At 55.5% G+C, this 21081-nt stretch overlaps 1 protein-coding gene across 10 annotated transcripts in view; it reads left to right on the top strand.

The window, feature by feature from the left end:
- Positions 1–41: 41 nt before the first annotated feature.
- The window catches only part of LEMD1 (LEM domain containing 1), a 57626-nt gene continuing 36586 nt past the window's right edge, over positions 42–21081 (top strand). Inside the window, exons 1-4 of one of the 10 annotated variants that reach the window (XR_002783477.1) lie at positions 42–892; positions 11115–11195; positions 12167–12315; positions 13413–13988. The gene's annotated coding sequence lies outside the window, so the exon portion shown is untranslated. The other 9 variants (XR_002783478.1, XR_002783476.1, XR_002783475.1 and 6 more) reach the window with 9 other exon arrangements.

Consider the following 21081-nt stretch of genomic DNA (forward strand, 5'->3'; position numbering starts at 1 on the left):
GAAGAGAAAGAAAAGTAAGGCAGCCCTGGCTCCTCTTCCTTTGTTACAACCCTGAGTGTGTGCGGGCGCGAGCGCGCGCGGGAGCGTCTGTGTGCAGATGTGTGTGCGCGCGCGTGTGCAAATGCGTGCATGTGTGTGCGGGCTGGGACTGGCCGGGGGCGACAGGACCCTCAGGTGCCAGGCGGCTTGGCCCGCTGGGGAGTTGCATAGCGTCCCGGGTCTTTCTCGCTCTGCCTGGAACTCGGGCGCGCGGGCAGATCGCCTTCCCGCCCTCGCCAGCTTCTCTAGGCACTGGGCTCGGAGTTTGTTCCCAGACAGGCACCGCGCTGGGGGTGCGGTGGTCGGGGCCGGCCTACGGCGTGGGGGAAATGGAAGCGCCCGCGGAGGGTCAGCCCTGACCGCAGGGGGCGCGCGAGGGGGTCTCGGGGCACGCAGCACCGAGCGGAGGCCGCCTCGCGGCCCCCCGATCCCTCTGTAGGAGCTCGCGATGGCCACCGCGAAGCCGTGGAAGTGGCTCGTGGGGCTCTGGAGGGAATGGGGGCCGGCGAGACGAAGTCTGTCTAATGCCAAATCCCTGAAGTTCAGCGCATCGGTTGTCATTTCATACCTTAATGCATAGGCTTCGTAATTAACTCCCGGAGTCATCCGCAGAGGTTAAAGGGACCCCGAAGATTTGTGCATTGATTGGGTACCACGGCGGGGTGTGTGTGTGCGCGCGCGCTTGTGTGCGTGCGCCCCGTGCGAACCCATTGAGAAGAATAATTATTTTTCTCCACTGGAAGCTACTGCAGAGACTCAGACAAGGAGGGAAGAAGAGATTGGAGAGAGAGAGGGAGAGAGAAAGAGACAAAGGAAGTGAGTGCGAGAGAGAAGACGGCTCAGCATCCGAACTGTGAGTACTGAGCGAGAACAGGCAGAAAGTGCGGCGAGTCGGGGGGCCCCTCGGTCAGGATGAGGGCGGGGAGCGGCTGAGGAGGGCTCGCCTCTTCGCGGGAGGTTTGCCTGGGCGGTGAGAGGTCCTTGAGGCAGGAGCGGACTCCAGGATGCCGTTCAGGCGCGCACCTGAAAGCCGGCGCTGACCGGCCGCAGGCTGCGTCAACCACCGCCCCCAGTTGGCCAAAGGGAAGCCCCCACACGGCCCCTGGTGCCTTTGTTCCTTTTAAAGGTTCTTGCAGCTAGTGGGATTGATGGGGGAGGGGGGGGCGCGTGCGAGAGGGAGTTAGGGCCCTGGCTCAGGAGGTTCCTAGTCTCCCACTCCCCTGCAGAGAGAAACTCGCTTTGGGTGTCTCCGCCCTTTCCTTGTCCCATGGTGTGGGTGGGATGGGGAAGGGGCTATAAATGAGGCGGGTATTAGGACTTTGTGACACCTGTGCATGTGTTTGGCAATAAGAAGCGAGAAGCCGAGGTGTCCCGTACCCCTGGGGCAGAGGTCCTCAGGGGACTCCAGCATGGGAGACTGGGAGAAACCATTTCTCTGGGCAAGACCACCAACTCTTGGCCCTGGGCCAGCCTCCCACCTCCATCCTCAGTCCTAGGGCCCTTGCACACCTAAGAGGGGCTGGAGCTGGAGGCCTGGCCAGGGCGGGGCTGGGAGGCAGCTCTGAACAGGAGAGCCTCTCCCTTTCCTGAGAAAGGGTCCATGACGGAGTGACCGTAGGCCAGCCCCTGCCTCTACCCAGCCGGTCAGGAGAGGGCGCCTGGGGGCCCTCGAGAGAACCCTGCCCTCTGGACTGACATTCGGCAGCCATCCTTCAGAAGCCCTAGTATCCTGCCTTCCTCCCCTCAGCCCTTATTAACAAATTCTCCTCAGGTTTGATTTTACTCTTTTCTGGTGATATTTCAATGTACCTTCTTCATCTGCCAGTGAACAACTTAGCCCAACTCAAGAGGACTAACTTTGGAGGGAAATTCGGCTCTTTTGAAGCTGGGATGGGAGCCCCAGGATCAGAAAGCTCTGAATTGATTGGCTTCTAAGGAAGGGGGAGCAGTTTTGGTGGCATGAAAACTCTGATTACATCCTCCAGGAGGACACAGCTGAGGCTCAGGGCTGGGGACAGTGTCTCCCGATTGTGGCCTGTCACAGTCAGAAGGAAGAGGAAGATCTCTCCTTACACACACACGCACACACGGAATATCTGGCTGAGGCCACTCTCTTAAAGGCATGAAGAGGAAGGAGGGACTCTCAAATAGAGAGGACCGAGTTCAGTTTGACAACCCCCCCCCCCAAATGAAAGCTCTGGGTAGTGGGGGCCGCCAGGGGTCAGGGCAGTAGGACTGCTCTGAATGCAATCATTTGTCTATGGGCCTGTCTTCCCACCTGACTGCCCGCTTGAGGCCGTACCTTATCGAGTGCTGTCTCTCAGTGCCTGCCACACAGTGCCCATCCCACTGTATGTGCTCAGTGCACATTTGCTCAATGAGTGGCTGCCCCTGCAGACCTTCTCCCCTACCCGCCATCTCCGCCTGCCTCCTCCTCTGAGAGGTACTCCATAGGGGCTTGGGAGGGCCCAGCTGTGTCATTCTTTAGGCTGGGCCACCATCGCCGTATGTGGGTTGAGCGGGGCATGGGAGGAAAGGAGTAGGGGGAGGAATAGAGCCTGAGCAGATCGTTGGAACATTTTGATATTCATGAATTGCTCAGGTCGAAATGCGTGTGAGTTTGCGAATGACTGGTTATTGTATTTTTCCTTAACAGCTTGGCTGCTCTGAAAGGCAAAACTGTGGCCCAGTCCTGTGCTTGGGGAGGCTGGATTCTGGTGATACTTCCCTGTGTTCTCCCTCCCACGGCCCAGCCCTGGAGCTTAGGGGAGATCAGATACAAGGGCAGGAAAGTGTCAGGACTGTAAAAATCCCCCCGAGGGTCTGCCTTTGCTCTTTCTGTCCCCTGGCCTCTCTCAGGCTCGACTGCCTGAGGCTATCCCAGCTCTCCCTTCTTTCCTCTTCCCTAAGGTCCCAGGGACCCTGTCAAACTGGGAGCTTCCTTGTTTGCCTGGGAGGCTCACAACCGAGGCTCCTCAGACAAATAGAGAAAGCCTTTGGGTAAAAGAAAATTCATGTCTGACCTCTCTGCGCTTTCTCTTGCTCAGCGGAGAGCACCCTCCTCCTGGAGGCTCTGCAGCCAGTGACGGCGAAGGAACCTGAACTGACCATGCTTTGGTGTAGAGGAGGCGGGAGCAGCGGGGGGTTCGAGCCATGGGAAGGGCTACCTTAGGGCCCAGAAACAGTGTGGTCATCCTGTTCTTGGTAGCAAGCACACCACTGGTCTGGTTCGTGTCTGGAGGACAATGTAGAGGAGACTGGCAGGTCTGTCTGGAACTAGCTTTGTCCTGGGTCAGTTCCGGGCGAGGGACTAACCTGCAGACCCATCTCAATTACAACTCCAAATCTGGAGTCCTCTTTGGGGCAGAGGCAGCAGGATCAAATCCCCGACGCTCCTCTGAAGTTTCAGCAGCGCCCCACAGCCCCCGCAGTGGGTAGTCAGATGCCACGGTGTTCCCCACTCTGACCCACAGCCTGCTCCAGCACGGGTGCCCTGCTCCCAGAGAGTACAGGCATGAAGGAGCTCCAGGCACACACCAAACCTGAAATATGGGAGAACCTAGGTCTTTTGCCCTTGTTTCTAAGCTTCATCAGCCGTCCATTCATTCAACAAATACATTCCTATATAATTCAGCCTACATCCTTAGAATGATGTGTACGCTTCCAGTTTAATCTCCATGTTAGGGTGTGGGGAGTTGTGAGAGCAAGAGCCTCGCCTTCCTAACTTAGTATTTTCTTAAGATCCTGGTTTCCTGCCATCATGGGCAAAGAGGCAGGGCTGCTGATCTCCAAGCCCCCACAAATGTACTTAAGTCTGAAAAGCTCGGAGAGAAGAAGTCAGCTACAGTGGAGTTGATGGGACCTTAGGTTTGGTCTAGCTTCCTTCCATGTGCAAGAATCCTGTCTACACTAGCATAATCCTGTCTACACTAGCATAATAAATGTGTTGAGCACCTACTGTGGGCCTGGCAGTGGTCGTGCACTTTGTGTCTGACTCTGGCGGCAGGGAGCACCTTGGCTCCTTTAGAAGTGGTTCTGGTTCTTCAGTCCCTTCTCAGGCTGAACCCAATCTGTGCCCCTCGCCCCTTCCTTCTGTGGCTTTCTCCAGTGGAAGGTGGGGGCTCACAACCCCTGCCCCCTCTGCACTCCTCTCCTTGCAAAGGCGTGCTCCCCAATCTGTCTTGTCTTTAGCTGGAACCACCTCTAACCCCAACGCTCAGATGTAGGCTAAGATTCAGGGTGACCGTGTACCCTTGGAAGCAATAGTGGGACTGGGGGCTCCCTGAAAGGGCGTTGCTGCAGCCGATTCCCCAGTGAAACAGGCTTTAGCTCCCAGGCTGGACCGGGGTTCTGTAGCAGGTGCGAGCATTAATGGACGCATTACTGGAGAGCGGATTGCTCCGCAGGGCCCTGAGAGTGGCAGGAGGGCAGGGATACCTCGGGCCCGTCGCTAGCCCTCTCCCTCGTCTTCCTCCTCATGCTCCCTCTCTCCTCCCGCTCTCCCTCCTGCTCTGCTTGTTTTGCATGTCAGCCCTCCTCTCTCCTCGTCATCAGCATTCTTTCTTTTCGTGCTCTCTCTTTTCTGTTGCTCAGGCTTCTCCTGCCCTCTGCTCTAAGAGCAAAAATGCCCACCCAGCCTCTGTAAGCCTCAGTTTTCTCATCTGCCAAATGAGAAGAATCATAATAGTGTTTGTGCTATCGAAGGGCCCAGCACGTGCATGGCACGTAGTTTTCATTTAATAAAATATTAGTTCTTTTCCTTTGTCCTCTTCTCTTTTTTCTGTGTAATTACATGTCCACCTGCTATCACTTTCTTCTTCCTTCACGATTTCTCTCAGCGTCTATGTTCCGTTCCATTTCCTCCCCTCCTCTGTTTTGTCTCCCACCTTCTTTTATTCCCTCCTGATAGTCCCCTGCCTCCCTCCCCCGACTCTCGCCACAGGCAGGTGGCTGGGCCCAAGCTGTGCTGACTAGAGCAGGGCAGGAAGGGCGGGTGGCTTCTCATTAGAGGCCCAAGAATGTGTGGAATCATGAGGGACAATAAGAGCCAGCAGCAGGAAGAATGGGGCCTCTGTCAGGGCAGGAGAAATTTCCCAAATCCTCAGCTCAGCTGAATGGAATACCTGGGGTGGGGCAGGGAGGGGTGGGAGCCCCGGAGGTGGAGAGGCGGCCACAGGTGGCACATGGGGGGACTGGCAGGGCTCTCCTCAGGCTATCATGGGAACTCTTAGCATCTGTTGGCATTTCTGGGGAGAGCTCAGACCTCAAAGGTGATTGTCTTTCCAGAGCAGCCCGCCTTGGGGAACAGGGCCGGGGAAGCCAGAAAGTATATACACCTCCTCAAGCTGCCTGGGCCCCAATTCTCACCCCCGGCAGAGCTGCAGGAGGATTGGGGGTGGCCACAGAGGAGGCTGGAATAGTAGGATGGCCCCAGCTTGAGGAGGGTGAGCCCTAGGTGTTTTCACCAAGTGGCAGCCTTTCACTAGAAAGCAGATTCTCGGGATTGGAGGAAGGAAGGTTTCCTGGGAAAGGGAGGATAAAGCCTCGCTGACCCGTCTCCCCTTCCTCCACATTCCAAGGAGGCCTGGACAGGCCATTGCCTGAGACCTGATAGCTGTCCTCTCCCCCTCTTCCCCAACTCTGTCCTTCTGGCCCCGGAAACACCTTGGAGAGAGACTGCCCCTTTCTGGAGCTTAGTTGGGGTTGTCAGGTGGGTTGGGGCTGACAGGCAGGCCGGGGGCTGAGCCTTTCATGTGCCCAGGGCCGGAAAGCCAGCATCCCAGGGAAGGACCACACCAGGGTGGGTGGAGGGGCCAGACTTGAGCTGCTTTGAGGATCTTCAAGAAAGGACAGACAAGTGCGGGAGCAGAGGCTGTGGAGGGACACAGAGCGGGGTCTGGGTGAGGAGAGGAACTAGGGCTGCAGAGGTGGGGAGGGCCAGTCAGGCAGGAGAAGGGGCCTCTGAGCAGCTGCCTCAGGTCTCCTGCCAAAAATCAAACCATAAAAAAGCTGGAGGGGAGCAGCAGGGGAAGGAAGGAGAGAAAGGCGATGGGAAGGGAAGGAGGGGACGAAACAGCCCCTCCACACCAATAGCCTGGCAGGGGGATGTGAGTAATACATGGCTGGTTCAGAGGGAGTGAGATCAAAAGCAAGCAGATACAAGAGGTTTGTGCTTCACCGACCAGACAGCCAGAGGCTCAATGAGACCTTTGTTACCCAGGCCCAAGTCAGGGTTGAAGGAATACCTGACCTCCCCTCTGTCCAGCCCGCCCCCACACCCACCAGGCTGGGGGAGGGGCGGGTCAGGTCTTCACAAGTGAGTCAAGTCGAGTTGGACACAGCTCAGACCAGGCAGTGGGCGGAAGAGGGAGGAGGCTGCCCCAGTTGCTGGGGCGTGGAGCTTCTGGGGGTAAGTGGAGGAGTGAGTGGCCGCCTGGAAGGCAGGAAGTGGCTCTTCGGGAATGGTGAGGGAGACTGCAAGGCAGAGGGTGCCTTGCTGGGCCCACCAGGTGAGCGGTGCCTGGGACCCCAGCTCCTGGCCCAGTGTCCCTTGGGAGGGGACCGAGGGCATTTTGCTTGAAACCCACGGTTTTTGCAGGTCCTGAGTCTGGGATTTGGGGGCCCATGGGAGAGGAAGGGAAGAACCAAAGGCTTCTGGGGTTGGGGCTGATGAACCAAAGTTCGAGTGGAAAGTTGGAGGATGTCCAGTCTGGCCTTTAAGGTTGGGCAAGACTGGTGTGTGTGCGTGCCGGTGTGTGTGCGTGCCCGTGCGTGTGCTGCGCTGTTGTTGGGGAGTGTGGGAAGCTAGCCAGGGTCCTGCAGAGAGAGAGCCAGCAAGCCTGTCTCTGAGGCTGGGAGGAGGGCTGAGGTGGAGGTTGTAGCCGTTCTCTGGCCAAGACGCGACCTGATCTGTGCCTACAGCCTCTTACCGTTCTGTTGGGAGTACCTGAGAGAGGTCAAGGCCGGGCTTGGGGATCCGAATTCCCTGGGGCTTCACCCACAGCTGACCTGTCCCAGGAGAGGGGAGGAGGAGACAGCCCTGTGTTTATAACATCTTTTCCATGGTCCTGAGACCTTGGTTCCCCTCGACTCAGCTCTTCACCCTAGTGCTGGAGATGCCTGTGTCAGCCATCGTATCCTGCCAATGAGCGAGCGGGGCACCAAGCACCCCTCCCACAGCATCTCCCAGGGATGGCTCCAAAGCTAGCTGCCCTCGGCTGGTGGGGATTTCAAGTTCTGGCCCTTTTCCTGCCTCCATGTAGGTCTGAAAACAGAGGTTCCACTCCCCTCTAAACCACACAAGAATGGGTAAGTTGGTAACTATCCAGACTAGTCTAGGAAGCGTGGGCCACTTCCCAACCTTGGAGGTACTCAAGAAACTTGTTTGCCTCTCTAAAGACAGGCCCTCGTCTCTGCTTCCCCTTACCCAGACCCTCGCTCTCTGCTTCCTGCAGCTGGACTGGAAAGGGTTAAGCTTTGTAAGGAGAAAGCCTAATATGGTCCCCCCCAACCCAACCGGGCAACGGCAACAAGAACAATGAAAAAAACCCCCCTAGTCCCCAAGGGAAAGAAGAAGTAAAAAACCCGGGCAGGGGGCTGGAGGCTAATTAAGGGGATTGGAGGAGGTCCTTTATGGCCAGGAAGCCACCCCTCATACCCAGAGTGAGGCCTATTGTGTGGAGGCTTTTGTAGGGCAAGAACTGGAAACTCATTACTGAGATGGCTTTAGTGTTCCTGGGGCCAGGGCAGGTGGTGGGGGATGGTGAGAATGTGACCTGGGGGCCCAGAACCTCAAGGGTGGCAGTGTGGGTGGGTGGGAGGGGGAATGAGGCCCCTGGTACCTTCAGCTCCCTGCGTCCTTTTGAGATTCCCGCCGCTGGACCCCCTCAGCTCTGCTGTGGCCTATGGCTTTTCATTCCTATGTGATTGCTGTTCCAAACTCATGTAGGGCTAAAAGCCATGGGCTACAGTGAGGGGCCTGCTCCTTCTGCAGCACCTGCACCACCCCTCAGGATCAGGCTGGGAGCCAGCCACGAAGGGGGCACCAAGTGGGGCTCTGCTTGGGGGTGGGGTGTGCACGGGATCTGGTCACCAAGGGTTTGGAGCTGTGTGACCTTGGCTGAGTCATTTCCCCTCCTCTGGACTTGGCCACTGGAGGGATCAGGCTGGACTGGTGATTCCAGAGGGAGGATTTCCTCTGAGGATGGAAGGGGACCTGAGGGGTCCTGAGGTCTGAATTGGTTCATTCCCCATTGCCAAGTTACTGAGGCCTGGCTCGTGCTCAGGGTTTGGGGGGCTGGAGTCAGGAGCGTCGGGCCACGCAGCACTTGGACCTTTGCTCAATCCCTCTTGAACAGCCTCTGCTTCTCAGCCTGAATTCACTTCTTTGTGGTCAGCTTGAATCCTTAGCCTTTTCCCTAGAGACCTTGGACCTGTTGGTGGCTGAAATGGGACAGCTCGGGCTAGCCACATGGGGAGAGGAGAGCAGAGTGAAACTGGGAAGACAGCCGCTTCCCACAGGCTGCTGTTTTAAGCCCAGGGTCCCTAGCTCCTGGTCCACTACCCTGTCTAGGCATTTTCTCCCTCCCTCCCTGGGTCTCTGAAGGACCTGCTCTCCCGGTCCCTCCCACGTGGCTGCCATGGCTAGTTCTCTCCCAGGTCATCCCCCACCCCTCCCCAGTTTAAATCTGCCTAGCTCCATCCCAGCCATCCTGGAAGACTCCGACAGATGGAAATAAGACAGGCAGTCTGGCTAGAGCGGCAGAAGAAGCACCCTTGCCACCCCTCCCGTTCCAGTCCCCAGTCTAAGACAGACCACTGAAGAATCTGAGTACTATATCCAGTACTGAAGATCAGAAGGCAAGTTACTTATAACGTCTGAGCCCTTAATTTCCTCAGCCAACATCTACCTAGTGCCTGCTATGTACCAAGCACGATTCTGTCCATTTTGCCTGTACTAACTCATTTAATTCTGGAAACAACCCTTGGAAAGGGACTATTATTATCCTACTTTCCTTACAGAAAATCTGAGACACAGGGAACTAAGAAAGTGGCCCAAGTTCATATGGCTAGTAGGGACAGAGCTGGGATTTGAATCTGTGCTCTTACCACACACCCCGCTAGAGCCTGGGAGTGCCAGCAAGCCAGTGCATGGGAAAGTACTTTGAGAACTAGAAAGTGCTGGTCTAGCCCTAGGGGTTCTCACCAGGTCTCTGTTGGATGCACATCTACAAATTGGCCCTGGGGCCCAACTGTGATCACTCTTTGTCCATCACTGGTTTTCTTTTTCCAGTAGTTGGGATGGGAATCAAAACAATAGGAAAAGCAGAGAGAAAGCTCAAGACAGCTGGGTTTTTGCTGGGGCTGATCCAAGCCACTTCCCCTCCTGCCCCAGCTTAGATGGTGCTCGGAACAGGGAGGAGAATTACCAGGGTTTTCCACTTGCCCTCTGGGTCAGAGGTCAGAGGTGGCTAGCACCTTCCCCCACCTCTCTCCTTCTAGCTACCCTGGCCCAGAATGAGCCTATCCTATTCCCGACCCTGCTCGGATGGCACCCAAGTCCGTGATTTGCCTCCCTTAGCTTCCAGTCCCCTAGTTGGAAAGTCAGGCGGGAGCAGTGCCCTTTCCTACAACTGGAATCCTGTTGCCGTTTGCTAGGGAGGCCCCAGCACTGGGCTGGGCCTGGGACCAAGGGGGCAGATGACCATTCCAGAGATTAAAGGTCCGGCAAGGCAAGGCTCTCAGTAGGGGCCGCTGGATAAATGTTTGTTGAATGAATTAAAGGAATTGTGAACGGGGAGAAAAGCGGGGTGGGAAGCAGTAAGTCGGGCCACAAGCAGACAAAGCAAAGCCGCAGCTCAGCAACTCACCTGAGACAGTCCCACCTTGCGGGGCCTGGGCCTGGGGCAATGCTGCGGTTATAGAGTTACAGCACCTTTCTATTCTTTGTCTCTTGGCTGCTGCCAGTGGGGCAGGCCTGGAGGAGATTTGCAATTATGTATTTCACGTAATTGTTGAACTGAATCGAATAGGCAAGCTGGCCTCATGCCCTCTCTCCCTGGACGACTCACAGATCAGAGGGCTGCCTCTATCCTGTTCCCTGCTTGCCGACAGCTGAAACCTAAAATATTCTGCACAATCTAAGTCTTTTTCCAGTCCTCAGAAATAGCCAGCAGAAGGCCTCCCCTGGGAAAGTGGGCCCATGTTTAACAACGCTGAGATTCAAGTGAAGCTCCTCTCTGGTTCTATGTCCCATTTTCCGTGGAAATGGAGTTTGATTGCTAAAACTCTACCCCTTTCTAAATGCAAAGACTATTGGGGAAAAAAAATCTCTGTTCATCTTTAGAAGGGGCTGGCACTAAAGTTTGACCTCTGCGGGTGTTTCTGGAACTGACCGTATGGGCCATCAGGTTCCAAGCTGCTGTTGCATGTCAAGCTGATGCCCCCAGTCATGCTTGTGATGGCTCTTAGGGTGGGCCAGCTTCTGCCAAGCTGACCTGGAAGACCTTACTAGAATATAAGGACATCTCAAGATATCTCTGACCCCTCCAGCTCCTATGCTTGGCTCCTAAGCCTCTCAGAACCACTGGTAAATGCGCGGCTGCCTTTGTAGTGTTGACAGGTGTGGGGAGCCTCCCCTCACTCTGCATAGGTGGGTGAGCCAGAAACGAAGGGGGCTAGCAGAGCTGAGCCAACCAAAGGCCAAGAGGACCTTGGCTGCAGATTCCAGGGCACTCAGGAAGCCCGAGGGAGGAACTCCGTCTCAAGCAGGCCAAGAAGGAGTTAATCTCCAGGGGGAACTCGGGCTTCTTCCAGACCAGAGGCCTCTGCCAACTCTGGGAAGAAGTCCTGGGATCTGTAGTTTGCGCCACCACCCACCCCTGGCCTGCCTGTTTATCAACACAGTCGTGGAGACTACAGTTCCCAGAAATCTACGGAGGCCAGGCTTTGGGGGAAGGGATGGGGTATGAGGCTTGGTGGCGGCTGGAAGGCGAGGGAGAGGGAGGAGAGAGGGAGTGAAAAACCCAGTTTACTCCCTTCCTTTCTAATTCTTCCTCCTGGTGTGTCTGCTCCAGCTCCTGAGCTAATCCCCCAAATCCGGTCTCCTGGGCCGCAGCTGCTTCCCTTCGCAGGGATGAATGGCTCAGGGAGGGAAGGTGAATTCATATTTTAATTACTGAGGCGGGGTGGCAAGGGAGCTGGGGTGGGGCAGAGGGCTCCCCTCCTCACTGGGTCACTTCTCCTTGGCCCTTTACCTGGGGTGGGGGTTTGCCTTGCTGAAAGCTACTCTGCTTCTGCTTTGGGAGGTGAGGAAATGAGGGGTGGGAGGGGCAATCAGCCTCGCGTTTGTCAGAGAATTCCTGGCATGTCCTAACACTTGTAAATACCTTCCTACCCTTCCAACCCTTTCAACCCCACTGCTGCCTACTTTGATGGAGGACATTGCCAAAATCTGAGACATCCAAGAGTTCGTGGTCTGTGAGCCTAGAGCCCTGGCTTTCTCCTCATCTTAGTGTCTAGCCTGCTGAGTCCTTTCTTCGTCTTGGTTCTTCTGTGTGTTCAAGCAGTCACCGACCCACTGCTCCATTTTCTCTGGAGATGCTAGGGTTGGAGGACCCAGATGTGACAGAGACAAGATGTGGAGGGAGGACCAAGGGAAAGAGTCAGCAGGGAGGCTGGGGAACCTCCTCGTGGTTGGGGATGATGCTCTCTGGGTTGGCAGCTCTTCTACTTGGCTCCCTACAGGCTGGCTAGGCAGAGGATCCTCCATACTCCACATCCCAGGCCATCTTGGACCTTAGCTGGGTAAAGGCCAGAAAGGAGGATGGGGAAGAAGTCAGGGAACAACAGCTTGCAGTCAGATGCAGCCAACTGTCAGATAGCAGGGTTTCGTCCAGCATCTACCTCCCTTTCCTTTCTTTCCTGAGTTGCTTGGGGAGGGGGTCCTGTTTTTCCATTCCTTAGCCCCTCCTGAAAGTTGAGGTTGGAGGGGAGAGCTGCAGGGTAGGAGAGGAAGTCTCCATCGTGAGCACAGATGAGGGGGGAGTGCGCTGAGGTGCTGGCCCACTTGCTTCATTGAGACTCCTGGACTCTATTTCAACATTCAGATCCCTTTTCCCTCAAGTAGAAACTGCAAAAGGAGGTTCATCAGGACTTGACCTCCCCAGGGAGCCCTCCAGCTGGTACTGGAGTATTCTACCAAGTGAAGGGACAAAGGCAGGGGAACAAAGCAGAGAGAGGGGCAGAGACCACAGCCCTGGCAAAGGGGCTGCCCAGGTACCTGCTGGTGGGGCAGAGGGATTCTGGGGGAGGAGGAGGGGGCCCACAGCAGGAGGAGCACTGAGATGGGAAGGAGTCCTCTGCTCCATGTCTCCCCACTTTTGGGGCTGGCCAGGGACCTGTGTGCCGAGGACAGAGCCTGGATGGCCTCCAGGGCTCGGAGTCGTGCACCCTGCAGTGCAGACTCCACTAGGCCCTGGTGGAGAAGTAGGAAGATGACTAGAGCATTTTAGACCAAAGACCTGAGCAGAGTTATCAGGCTCTTCTACTCTCTTTCCTCAGAAACAAGGGCCCAGGAATCCCAGTGAGGCAGCCCACTCCAGGAGCCAGGTTGCAGCCTCAAGCCCAGTTCTGGTCCTGGCTCCTGTCCTCCTCCCAAACTTCCCTAAGCGAGCCACATCCTCAGGATTTTCTCACCTTTCCAAAGGAGCCCAGGAGGACCCATGATGTCAGGGGACACATCTTGCTGTTTTTAAGAAAGAGCAAGTCTTAAAGGGAAGGTGGAGAGGAGAGAGGATCTGCACCCTGGGACCAGATACCCTGAGCTGCCCCAAGCCCTGGGGTGGAGTGGGAGTAGAGGGGCGATGGTCTGTGCTACTTGCCTGGTTTGTTTTCATTATAAGCTTTTTCCCCAGATCCACTTTTCTGATTTTCCTCCTAGAAATCAGTAATCAGGGGAGTGCTTTGTTGACAGCAGCCTTAACACAAATCCTCCAGCAAAGGAGTTCTATGCATCGCAATTACTGATTACAAGGAAACCCACCTGTTCTTCCTTCTTCCTGATCAGGCTGGGATTCCCAGGGCCCTTCCAGCCCTCGGGTTTTGGATATTGATTTACCTAGTACAATGAAATGAGGAAATGAAGGCCCAGCGGAGAATAGTCACTTGCCCAGGATGACACAGCATACTAGCGTCAAGAGCCAAGAATAGAACCCAGACCACCTAAGCCCAGTTTAGATCCCTGTCTCTCTAGGTTTGTCACGGGAGGGATCCAGAGATAGCTGCAGTGGATAGATCTCGAAATATAGTAGTTGTGTCTCGGCTCTGTCTATATATATCCTGGCGATTGCTCCTGCTCTCTCTATATATTCCAGGAGAGTGGGTGTGCGGATGGTGCTGGAAAGCGGGTGATTAAATAACCAGTCTACCCACCCATGCTGACTCAAGCTGGGCCTCCTGCCCACCCAGCTGGCCATTGGGAATGCATTGCACCTATAAATTACAGTCATCAGCTGTATTACCAGGACACTGAGAGGGTACGGAAGGAGAGAGTCCTGACAGCACCCAGCTCCACTGTGGGCCCTGTGCTTGGTGAGGGCCTGCCAGCTGGGCCCTCTGCTTTACCTGGAGAAACATGAAGGAAGTTAACTGTCCAGAGAGCCACCACCTGGGCCTTGCGAGTTTCCTCGGAAACAGCGGAAACACTTTGCAGGTGTGCCTAGCATTCGGGCCTGGGACATCCGATGCACTCTCTAGTGAAAAAGGGGCTGGGGCAGGGACATGCCTTCTGCTTCCTTATTCCATAGCCCCCTGCCTCTCAGTACTGGGGCTGTCCCCAGCGTTCTTCCTCAAGAGGGAAGCGATTCGAACCAGGTCCAGGATGCAGGCCCGAGTTCCATGCAGGGGGCTTTCCTTTGGGCCCAGCTACTTTGCTCGGCTGACTTGAATGCACTTCTGCTCCCTCCAGGGTCTGCTCAGGGGCAGAGGAAGGGCAAAGTGAGCTGGGGGAACCTAAATGAGTATTTGGATAAAGGGATGCTCTCCACAGACAGAGTGGATCTCCTGAAGCCCCCTCCCATCCCCAGCCTATCTGCCACGGACACCAGAGGAGCCCGGCCTCCTGTGCTGAGGGCCATGTCGGCCAGAGGTGGGGGACAACATACCCACCCAGCCAGGGCATCCAGCCTCAGCCTCGACCTCAGACTTATTTTGTGCCAGGGAAGAAACTATACTTTTACCCTTATGTCCCGGCTTTCCAACCCCTTTACCCCAGCATCGGTGCTCAATAAAATATCCTGTTGGCAAAAGGACACTCTGCTATCTGTTCTCTGAGTGAGGAGGACCATGATGCGTGTTGCCCTGAGCAGTCAAAGAAGGTGCATTAAGTTCCCTACAGACTTCCTTAAGTGTATCAGACAAATTGGAGCTGCTGGGGAAGGGAGGAATCCCAGCTCATTCCGTTCCAGGTGTCGAGATCCACAAAGTCCCACATTTGGATCATTCAGCCGTGTGACCTGAAGGAGTGAGCGGAAACTCCTGCCCTCTCAACCTGCGTAAGGTGGCACAAGCCAAGGCTCGTTTCGAGTCAGCTTGCTTCCTGGTCCCCAACCGCAGGTGTGAGGAGGTGAGGCAGAGGGGGTGGGAGGGGAACAGAGGCAGGGGCAGCAGAGACCTTCTTCCCTACCTTAGACTCACCCAGGCTCCAATTTGAGGAGTTACATCAGCTCCACACAGACCAGGAAACACAAGTTCCAAACGTTTGGTGGCACGACCCCTCCCCGAGCAGATATGAGAGGTCCCAGGGAGTGGCAGTGACCTGGAGGGCCTCTGGGAACATTAACCCCAGCTTGCTTCTCTCTCCTGCCTTTCTCCCGCCCCCTCGTCCTCCCTGCCTTTCCCTGCAGATCTTTGGTGAGCAGCCCCCAGCTCGGCCTAGGGCATGCCCCAGTTCACTTTCGCCTGCTTCTGTGGCCTCCACGGCTTCTGCAAGATGAAGAGGAAGAAAGAGGAAGTTCACAGAGAGCGGGAAACAGCAGTGTGAGCAGGACTGGGGCCCCTTCTGCAGCCCCCAGGAGGCTCCAGGCCTCAGGCGCCCACTTCTGGCTGAGGCCTGGAGCAGGAAGTCTCGAGTAGGCCGCTGCTCTTCTCAGCTTTTGGCCTGACTGGATCAGCCGCCCAGGAACCCCAGTGAGGCAGCCCACTCCAGGAGCCAGGTTGCAGCCTCAAGCCCAGTTCTGGTCCTGGCTCCTGTCCTCCTCCCAAACTTCCCTAAGCGAGCCACATCCTCAGGATTTTCTCACCTTTCCAAAGGAGCCCAGGAGGACCCATGATGTCAGGGGACACATCTTGCTGTTTTTAAGAAAGAGCAAGTCTTAAAGGGAAGGTGGAGAGGAGAGAGGATCTGCACCCTGGGACCAGATACCCTGAGCTGCCCCAAGCCCTGGGGTGGGGTGGGAGTAGAGGGGCGATGGTCTGTGCTACTTGCCTGGTTTGTTTTCATTATAAGCTTTTTCCCCAGATCCACTTTTCTGATTTTCCTCCTAGAAATCAGTAATCAGGGGAGTGCTTTGTTGACAGCAGCCTTAACACAAATCCTCCAGCAAAGGAGTTCTATGCATCGCAATTACTGATTACAAGGAAACCCACCTGTTCTTCCTTCTTCCTGATCAGGCTGGGATTCCCAGGGCCCTTCCAGCCCTCGGGTTTTGGATATTGATTTACCTAGTACAATGAAATGAGGAAATGAAGGCCCAGCGGAGAATAGTCACTTGCCCAGGATGACACAGCATACTAGCGTCAAGAGCCAAGAATAGAACCCAGACCACCTAAGCCCAGTTTAGATCCCTGTCTCTCTAGGTTTGTCACGGGAGGGATCCAGAGATAGCTGCAGTGGATAGATCTCGAAATATAGTAGTTGTGTCTCGGCTCTGTCTATATATATCCTGGCGATTGCTCCTGCTCTCTCTATATATTCCAGGAGAGTGGGTGTGCGGATGGTGCTGGAAAGCGGGTGATTAAATAACCAGTCTACCCACCCATGCTGACTCAAGCTGGGCCTCCTGCCCACCCAGCTGGCCATTGGGAATGCATTGCACCTATAAATTACAGTCATCAGCTGTATTACCAGGACACTGAGAGGGTACGGAAGGAGAGAGTCCTGACAGCACCCAGCTCCACTGTGGGCCCTGTGCTTGGTGAGGGCCTGCCAGCTGGGCCCTCTGCTTTACCTGGAGAAACATGAAGGAAGTTAACTGTCCAGAGAGCCACCACCTGGGCCTTGTGCGTTTCCTCGGAAACAGCGGAAACACTCTGCAGGTGTGCCTAGCATTCGGGCCTGGGACATCCGATGCACTCTCTAGTGAAAAAGGGGCTGGGGCAGGGACATGCCTTCTGCTTCCTTATTCCATAGCCCCCTGCCTCTCAGTACTGGGGCTGTCCCCAGCGTTCTTCCTCAAGAGGGAAGCGATTCGAACCAGGTCCAGGATGCAGGCCCGAGTTCCATGCAGGGGGCTTTCCTTTGGGCCCAGCTACTTTGCTCGGCTGACTTGAATGCACTTCTGCTCCCTCCAGGGTCTGCTCAGGGGCAGAGGAAGGGCAAAGTGAGCTGGGGGAACCTAAATGAGTATTTGGATAAAGGGATGCTCTCCACAGACAGAGTGGATCTCCTGAAGCCCCCTCCCATCCCCAGCCTGTCTGCCACGGACACCAGAGGAGCCCGGCCTCCTGTGCTGAGGGCCATGTCGGCCAGAGGTGGGGAACAACATACCCACCCAGCCAGGGCATCCAGCCTCAGCCTCGACCTCAGACTTATTTTGTGCCAGGGAAGAAACTATACTTTTACCCTTATGTCCCGGCTTTCCAACCCCTTTACCCCAGCATCGGTGCTCAATAAAATATCCTGTTGGCAAAAGGACACTCTGCTATCTGTTCTCTGAGTGAGGAGGACCATGATGCGTGTTGCCCTGAGCAGTCAAAGAAGGTGCATTAAGTTCCCTACAGACTTCCTTAAGTGTATCAGACAAATCGGAGCTGCTGGGGAAGGGAGGAATCCCAGCTCATTCCGTTCCAGGTGTCGAGATCCACAAAGTCCCACATTTGGATCATTCAGCCGTGTGACCTGAAGGAGTGAGCGGAAACTCCTGCCCTCTCAACCTGCGTAAGGTGGCACAAGCCAAGGCTCGTTTCGAGTCAGCTTGCTTCCTGGTCCCCAACCGCAGGTGTGAGGAGGTGAGGCAGAGGGGGTGGGAGGGGAACAGAGGCAGGGGCAGCAGAGACCTTCTTCCCTACCTTAGACTCACCCAGGCTCCAATTTGAGGAGTTACATCAGCTCCACACAGACCAGGAAACACAAGTTCCAAACGTTTGGTGGCACGACCCCTCCCCGAGCAGATATGAGAGGTCCCAGGGAGTGGCAGTGACCTGGAGGGCCTCTGGGAACATTAACCCCAGCTTGCTTCTCTCTCCTGCCTTTCTCCCGCCCCCTCGTCCTCCCTGCCTTTCCCTGCAGATCTTTGGTGAGCAGCCCCCAGCTCGGCCTAGGGCATGCCCCAGTTCACTTTCGCCTGCTTCTGTGGCCTCCACGGCTTCTGCAAGATGAAGAGGAAGAAAGAGGAAGTTCACAGAGAGCGGGAAACAGCAGTGTGAGCAGGACTGGGGCCCCTTCTGCAGCCCCCAGGAGGCTCCAGGCCTCAGGCGCCCACTTCTGGCTGAGGCCTGGAGCAGGAAGTCTCGATTAGGCCGCTGCTCTTCTCAGCTTTTGGCCTGACTGGATCAGCCTCCTGTGTGCCTGGGCCTCCTCACGCCCACGCCCTCGGGCTTCAGATCCCTGGGGACCTCCCTGGTGCCAGGTCCCTGCCACTCCAGGGGAGGAAGCCCAGGACCTGCCATTTGCTTTTCCGAGACTGAAAAGCCTCAGGGAGGCCCCTGAGAGCTCCAGGACTCTGCTCAGGGTAACTCCCCTCCCAAGAGAGGAGAGACATTGCAGCCCTGCCGTTGGCTGAATAGCAAAGGGGCTGCTCTGCCAGAGAAGCTCCCAGCAGCCCTGGCCCTGCAAGAGGCCTCAGCTAGGCTGGGCTGGTTGAGGTGGAGACAGGCCTCTTTCAAGACCTGAGGCAGGAGCCTCCCTGGCAATGGGAGATGAGTCCTTTCCATCCCGCCTAGTGTCCCCCTGGGCCAGGGGGAGCCAGGCCTGAGGTGGGCAGGCTGGTTGTGAGTAGGCTGGCCGAGTGTGGACGGTGAGAGGCAGGTGGCCAGCTTGTCTCCCTCTACCCAGCTCTCCCCACGTATCAGGGAGCGGCCTCCCCTCCAGCCCTGGCCTCTCTGACCCGCTCACTTCCTCCATGGCAGCAGCACAGACTTGGGGGCCTGTTCCGCAGGCCCTGACTCCCCTCCTCATGGACTGTCTTCCAGGGCCAGACTGAGGGGCCCTTTGCTGGACTGGGCTGTGCTGTCCCTTCATCCTCCTGCCTCCTCGCCTCACCCACCTGCCTCTTCCTTCTCATTTGTCTCAGGAGCCATAGAGGGAAATGCTTGCATGTCGTGCCTTTAGGGGAAACTGGGGGGAGGGGCCCTCTAGGACTGTCTTTGACTTTTCCCCTAATCTCCCCGTCGACCTTCAGAGCGGTCTCTACCCCCAGTCCCAGCCTATTTCCAGAAGGTAGGAAACAAACAAAAAACCATTTTCTTTTTTTCTTTCTTCCCTCCCCCCGTTTTGATAGAATTTAACCTCCTGTCATTGTGCCTAGACTTTTCATTTAGGTGCTAGAGGGTCATGCGGAGCCAACAGCAGAGACACTTTAGCAGATTCTGTAGCTTTAGCAAGTCCGCTCTCTATTTCATCACAGAAACAGTTCAGCCCAGAGACAGAATAACCTTCCTGGAAGATAACAGGTGACCTGGGCAGAGGAGGTTGGGGCTCTGGCACAGAAGGAGGGGCTGTGCACCCCTTTCCTTGGAATGTTGGGCCCTGGGCACTTAGGGAGGGCAGGAGACTTCTGCTGGTTCTTCCAGAACCTAGGAGAAGCAAGAGCACATTCTATCCTGGCAGCCTCTGCCTGTCCAGCTCATGCCCCGCGCTCAGTGCATTTCCTGGGCTCCTGGCAGGTTTGGTGGGATCCAGGTCATCTTTGTGATTTCTCTCCTCCCGTCCTTTGCCCTGCCCCCCAGCCCCAGCCTTCTACAATCTGTTATTTCCTTTTATATCCAAAGAATTATAAACAGAAGTCCTTCCCTCAAGGAAACAGCAATAAAGGCCAGTGGGGTCACAAGGGACGAAAGAAAAACTCCCTGCTTCTTCAGGCTCTTGGACAGCAGAGGCCTTGGATAAGACAAAGAGATGGGCAGAAAAACCTTCAAGGGGACCTTGATACAGAAGCAGGAGAGCCCGCCTCTGGGGCATGTGTGTCCCTAGTGGTCGCCTGTGAGGCTGCAGCCCAGAGAAGTCACTCCTGTGGTGGAGGATGAAATTGTATCCCCTAGACTCAGAGGTGTTGGGTGTTATGTCCTGACCACACAGGCTCACCCGGAGGAAAGGTCAGGAGATTGGAGCCTTGCGGGAGGGGTGGCGAACAAGAGCTTCCCCCTCTCCCCCAACCCCCGTGGCGTCTCTGGCCTTGGCAGGGGTGTCAGCTGCAGGGGATTGGCAGTGGGCCTGTTCAGAGAGCTCCTTTCCCTGGGAGAACTCCCTTGGCTCTGGAGGGATACCGGATATCTTGAGCCCCTACTGTGAGAACATGGGAGAGGTCCCAAGGTCAAGGTGTTTCTGAGTGGAGACCCAGCTGTGCCTGCAGAAAGCTGCCCTTGGCCTCCAATTTGGTGGTCCTGTCTTCATCCAAGGCTAAGGTTGGGGCCAACAATGCAGCTGAAATGGCCTGAGTAAGCGGTAACAGCCCTTCTAGCCAGACACCCCACATGTTATTGTCCCTGTTTCCTTCTCAAGGAAATGGGGACTTTGCTCCTGTCCGCATGTCAGGAGGCAGTCTGGAGACCCATACCCGCCTTTCTGCCCCTGAGTGAGCTCAGGGAAGAGGTTTAATCCAAAAAGGCAGATGTGGCGCCAGCGTCTACAGGCTAGGCACCCCAGGACCTTTGACTTGTAGTCCAGGCTTTTCTTCCTCCTGCTTTTTTTTTTTTTTTTCCATCTATCGTTTTTATATAATTTCAACACAGCCAGGTTTTTTTTTTTCTTCCTCCTGCTCTTTTTTTTTTTTTTTTTGGGTGGGCAGGTCTGACCACCTTATTTCCTGCCCTGCCTCGAGTCTCACTCTTTTCCAGAGCTCGGGTTAGATGACTTGCCCCCTGTGTTTCTAATTCCCTCCACTCCACAGTTCCCTTTCAGGCCCACCTCGAGGTGGGGACCGGGAGCTCTTAGAGTGAGGCAGGGGACACACGGGTAGGTGATCCTGAGGAGGGGTTAGGGCCTCCTGTTTTTGCTGTGTGGCAAAGTCTTTCTTGCAGAAGGGCAAGAGGCTTTAGCCTCCTGGGCCTCAGTTTCCCCATCTATAAAAGAATGCCCACACCCATTTCCCCTCTTGCGCTGTGGAATGTTGAACGGGGAATGAAAAGGTGTGAAGGGTACCTGAGGCTCTTGTGACTTGAGTGTTGTCTGGGACCCTGGCCCAAGGGACCCGAGGGGCTTCTCATCTCAGGTTGAAGTTTTTTTGTTTTTTGGGGTTTGTTTGTTTGTTTGTTTGTTTGTTTGTTTTAGAATGTCATTTCCTTCTCTATTCTCAGGGGAGGGCTTTTCGAACGTAGCTATGAATCAATAGAAATATATAGGGAGCTTATTTTTGAAAAAAAAAAGCAATAATTTAATTAACTGAAATATGCATGAGGCAGCACAGTGAGATGCAAGGAGCTCTGAGCTGGGAAGCAGGTCTGGCTCTAGCGCTGCTTGGACACATGACCATGTGACCTTAGGCTAGTCATGTCCTATTTCTGGGACTCAATTTCCTCAGCTATAAAGAAGGGATCACACTTACGTCCCCTACGTTCCCTCCAGAGACCAGGGCTCTGTGGGTCTGGGAAGTCAAGCCTCTGCAGGGC

Source organism: Pteropus vampyrus, unplaced genomic scaffold, assembly GCF_000151845.1.
Source record: "Pteropus vampyrus isolate Shadow unplaced genomic scaffold, Pvam_2.0 Scaffold217, whole genome shotgun sequence".
NCBI classification, from domain to species: domain Eukaryota; kingdom Metazoa; phylum Chordata; class Mammalia; order Chiroptera; family Pteropodidae; genus Pteropus; species Pteropus vampyrus.